The sequence below is a fragment of the Cyprinus carpio genome, unplaced genomic scaffold, assembly GCF_018340385.1.
Source record: "Cyprinus carpio isolate SPL01 unplaced genomic scaffold, ASM1834038v1 S000006808, whole genome shotgun sequence".
Taxonomy (NCBI): domain Eukaryota; kingdom Metazoa; phylum Chordata; class Actinopteri; order Cypriniformes; family Cyprinidae; genus Cyprinus; species Cyprinus carpio.
The window spans coordinates 15,491-21,159 of NW_024879394.1; the positions used below are offsets into that span (position 1 = coordinate 15,491).

At 34.0% G+C, this 5,669-nt stretch overlaps 1 pseudogene; it reads right to left on the minus strand.

The window, feature by feature from the left end:
- Window positions 1-3,699: 3,699 nt before the first annotated feature.
- The window catches only part of LOC122144930, a 103,464-nt pseudogene continuing 101,494 nt past the window's right edge, over window positions 3,700-5,669 (minus strand).

Consider the following 5,669-nt stretch of genomic DNA (forward strand, 5'->3'; position numbering starts at 1 on the left):
AACCTGATGCATTTAAAACCTGATGTAGGGTAATCCAATAAAATATTGGGGACACTTTTATTTACTAAATCACTTTTACTCTTTAAAGAACAGTCATCAATCAGGTAACTTGAACAGTTTTCGAATACCATTCTATCACTACAGTTATCTTTTACTCAGTTACTAAATCACTTTGACTAGCTTTGTTTTTTGTTGTTGTTGTTGTTGTTGTTGTTGTTGTTGTTTTTTCAATTATTAATGAAGTTTATTTTAACAAAGTTTAGAAGAAAAATTTTCAGATAATCCAACCAATTAGCATAAGAGTAAGTCTATATATCGCTGCTTTTCTCACCAGACGACAGCAGGCTAAATATGCTTATTCTGTCTATTATAAATAATTATGTGACCTTGTGAATTGCTGTATAGTTCAAGTAACAAAATAACTGCCTTTTTTTATTAGACAGCAGGATAAATATACTATTCTGTCTATTATAAATAATTATGTGACCTTGTGAATTGCTGTATGTCTTGGTAACAAAATAACTGCCTTTTTTTATTACATTTGTATTATCATGTTATGTCTATCATTCTAATTTGTGTTTAAACAATGAAAACTATACAATGTATTTATGAAAGTGTGTTTTATTATATTTTTACAGGATCCTGTCTCAGACCCAACCATTCATCTGAAGGACTGTGAAAATATGAACCTTTGGACCACCGGGTGACAAGCCTACATGAAGATGATAGGGTATTGATATTTCACTGAAATTAAATATAATTTTTATTACATTTAGTAGCTGATTAAATTAAATTATTTAGTGTTTCGTTTTTTTTGGGATAAATGCTTATTTTGGGATAGTGTCTCCATTTGAAAGCACTTTGTCCTGTGCGAGTTTAAATGATCTCCTCCAGATCCTTCTCACTTTCTCTCAGGTTTTCCAGCATCTTTTTGCATATTTGAACCCTTTCCAGCAATGAATGTATGATTTCAGATCTATTTTTTATACACTAAGGATAACCTGAGGGACTCATACACAAACTATTTCAAAAGGTAAATGTGTTTATTGATTTTCAATAAAGCAACACAATTTATTAAGAGACACAGGGTGTGAACTACTTGAATTGGATGATCAGGGAAATCTACTAATTTGTTATGAAAAATCAGTATTAAAAAAAAAGTATGTAACTTCCTGAAGGGCAGCACTAAAATGAACAGATATGATCTTTAAAACAAAACAAGAAACATTTATTTCTATCATCCTCACCTCAAATGTACACCCCCAACACTTAATTGCATTGTGTTTCCTTCTGGAACATCAATGGACAATGCTTTCACCTTTTATAATAGTTGTGTATGAGTCCTTCATTCTTCCTCAGAGTGAAAAGCTATATCTCAGAATTACTAGTCATTGTCAGACAGGGGCCAAATATGCAGAAGATGCTGGAAAACCAAAGAATTTGTGGGACTTGGAGGATTTTTCTAAAAAACAGCAGGCAGTTGAACTGCTTTGGACTCATGAAAAACTATCCTAAACAAAAAACAGCTGTGGGTCATCCAGTGTATGTAAACTTTTGAACATTTTATAAATTATACACTCCTCATTTTTATAAAATCAGTAAATGTGAATACATTATGATCTAAAATTGCTTATTCATGACGGTACTAAATATAAATAGCATACATTATGATCCCTCTTATTTTGTTAAAATGATTGTATATTCTGCTAGGGCACAGAGGGGCAAACTCAGTCCTGGAGGGCTACTGTCCTGCAGAGTTTTGCTCCAACCCTAATTAAACAGACCTGAAGGTAATCAAGGTCTTCAGGATTACTAAAAGGCTACAGGCAGGTGAGTTTGATCAGGGTTGGAGCAGAACTCTGCAGGGCAGTGACCCTCCAGGACCGAGTTTGCTCATCTCTGTGCTAGAGATATGTAAACTTATGAGCATAACAGTATCTTCTGTAGCTTCTGAAAGGCAGCATTAAATGAAAAAAAAAAACATGGCATGGTCCTGATGGTGCCATTAGAGTTGTAGAATATGTTTGTGTGTGTCTGATTGAGAGAGCAGTATTCACTGTCCTGACTTTGCAGTGTCCATTGCAAGTGTAGTCATTATTGTGTTTGCCTTTTGGTTAGTATACATTTTTTATTTTTTATATTTTTTAAATTATTATTATTATTTTTAATCAGTTTAATAATTTACTCGAAGTGTCTGTCTTTGCAAAATATTTAAAATATTCTTTCTCAATCTAAATGATGTTGCAGTCCTGCTGAGTTTGTTCAATAATATTTGCAGTCCTATTAAATGTTTGCAGTCTTGCATTTGCTGAAAAATAAAAATTGAGTTTTGTTGATGCCTTGCGATGTTTGTGGCTTTGTTGACAGTTTTTTGTAAGTGCATATGACACATTTTTTTGTACAGAAGGCCCGTAGCATTAAAACATCTTAAGTGTACAGTAATTTATAGAGGTTTACTGAGACACGAGTGTCCGTTTATGGAGATTTAACTGCCTGGATTTTAAAGAGACTAAAAAAATGCCAGAGCACATAGATGGAAATTGCGGGAAACGTTACATTTATGGGTTTTTGCGCTGACGTGAACAGTCCGGAAAACTGACCTTTTCATGCAGTGTCTATAAATAATTCACATGCATATATTTTATTTTGTATTTTTTCATCATCTCTCACTTCAGTGTCTTCAGTTGACAGTTTGGATCCTGTAGTAAATCATTGAGCTGCTTCACTCCTGATTGTCCAGGATCATTTCCTGTGAGATCCAGCTCTATCAGGTGTGAAGGGTTTGATCTCAAAGCAGAAGCCAGAGCTGTATAACCTTCTTCAGAAATACATCAGTTTGAAAGTCTAGAGAAAAGAAGTTTGAAATGACCAATTATCTAATCAGATCTATTATCTAAAATTAATATCAGTGAAAGAGTTTTATGATATAAAACCTCTTCTGCACAGATAATGTTTTACTACACTAAACTCTTTACTACAGTAATGTAAACTTTGAACAAAAGAAAATAACATTATTAAAACCAAACAAAGGGATAATTGAACTCACCTGAGGTTCTCCAGTGTGCAGTTTGTATCTTCTAATCCATTCTGGAGTTTCTTCACTCCTGAATCTTGCAGATTATTGTTGCTCAAGTCAAGTTCTTTCAGAGTCGAGTTTGATCTCAGGACTGTAGCGATAGGTGAGCAGCTTTCGTTTGTTAGACCACAATCACACAGCCTAAAATATTAAACAGGAGAGGGATATTTACAAATACAGCATGCTTGAATACTTGATGCCAGTATTAAGTGATTCTTGAAAAAACCTGAACTAAAACTACTCACATCAGTGTATTGAGTTTACAGTGTTTATCCTGCAGTAGAGCAGCGATCTGATTCACTCTTGTGTGTCCTAATTCATGTAAACTCAGATTCAGCTCTCTCAGGAGTAACGGGTTTTTACCCAAAATTCCAGTCACATACTGACAGGCTTCATCAGCAACAGGACCCAAAACCTGATGAAAGGAAATGTATTGACATAGCCTGCCATATATTTTATTTTCACAAACATGTAAAATGCATTTTACTATTCCAAAGTTTTATAAATTTATTTTTGTCAGTTTTATTCCTTTAAGCTAAAATGGGTTTAAGACTATTGAATGTTATTATTTTTATAGAACTCACTCTCAGTGTCTTCAGTTGAAAGTTTGGATCCGTAGTAAATCACTGAGCTCCTTCTACTCCTGATTGTCCAGGATCACTTCCCGTCAGATCCAGCTCTATCAGGTGTGAGGAAACCTTGATCTCAGAGCTGGAAACCAGAGCTTTATAACCTTCTTCAGTGACTTTGCATTCTGAAAGTCTGGCAGAAAAAGTTTTATAGTTATCAAAATGTATGATTAAGCTGTTAGCCAACACCCCCCATTAGCGGGACTCCACGGCTGAAAAATGCCCTACCTAGAATTAAAAATTGTAACAGTTCTTTACTTCAGTGTGTAATACTGCATAATTTCTTTTTGGTGTCTTTTAGAAAGTAGAAGACCCTTTGGGTTTTACTTTTTATCATCATCAGATTTGATAATGCTCTCAAGATTAACAGTTATAGACACTGAAGTGCCTTGGAATTTTTTTTTTTTTTTTGTACCACACTGATTTTTTTTTTATTTGATATAAAAATACATGAGTCCTGAACAATCTAGAAAAGTTTTGGGGTTGAAAGTCACATGTCCTATGATTTCTATTTCAAATCTAAAGAAGATATCATGAAAAATGAGATTCCTGCAATCATTTTTGAGACTATGCCCCCCCCCCAAAAAAAAAAAATAAAAATATAAAGAGACAACAACTGTATTGAAGGCTTTTACAAATCATTAGTCATTAAACATACCACTGCATATTTTTTTCCAATTATAAACACTAGACAGCATACAAGTGATTTATTTGAGCACTAGAAAAATACAATAAGAATAATTTTAGTTAGAAAAATAAGAAAAAAAATGATTTATTTGAGCACTAGAAAAATACAATAAGAATAATTTTAGTTAGAAAAATAAGAAAAATAAGAAAATTATCCTGAGATTGCTAGAAATGCAGCATTTACAATGAATTACATGGAAAATACGTGCTGATATGCTGATGGCCAGTTATAGAGATGGTAATAATACAAACGCGCCATAAAGTAAATACACCACTCTCTATTTATATAGATGCCATTTAAATTGATCGCTGTGATTACACAGTAATAGCGAGCTGATTTGCACTCAAACAGATGGTAATCATGCAGATACAGGCACATTCAACATAAAATACACTCACACATATATGAAAACTGTTGAAAAATAAAACAAATCAAAGCTGCAAGCAGTGATGAAAGGGCCCTCGCACCCGTGCTCACCACCACCCGGTGGCCATAGGAGATCAGTGAATGTTGGACCATATGCTTTTAAAATGGTAAATATTTGTGCCACATTTCCTGCTGCCAACAGGTGGTGCTATGATTATATCTGAATATTGGCATGTAAATGTCTTCAGGCCAGGACTTTTATCAAACATGCAAAGTTCCGCACAGATCAGACATTGCATGTTTAAGTTAGTGTAAAAGAAGTAATTTCCTGTTGCCAGCAGGTGGCGCAAAGACTATAAATAAATATTGGCCTAAAGATGAGTTTAGGCCAGGACCCATATCAAATACATGAACTTTGGGCAGACTGGATATTACATGTTTAAGTTAGTTTAAAACAAGTAATTTCCTGTCGCCAGCAGGTGGCGGTATGATTATAACTGAAATATTGGCCTTAAGATCTGTTGAGACTAGGAATCTTATCAAAAATGTGAAGTTTAGGGCAGATCAGACATTTCATGTTTAAGTTAGTTTAAAATAAGTCATTTCCTTATCCAAGAATATAATGCTATAATTATAATTGAATATCGGCCTTTAGATGTGTTCAGGCCAGGACTCTTATTAAACATGTGAGGTTTGGGGCAGATTGGGCATTGTATGCATGAGTTACAACAACTTCCTGTTTCATAGGATTAATAGCATCCTTTAGCACATAGTTAGTATTCCTAGCATGTTTTAGAATATTTCTAGCATGATTAGCACACAATGGCATATTTTACTGTGTTGCTTATAGTGCATAAGTGTAAAACATGTCACTTCCTGTTGCCAGTAGGTGGCGCTATAACTATAACCA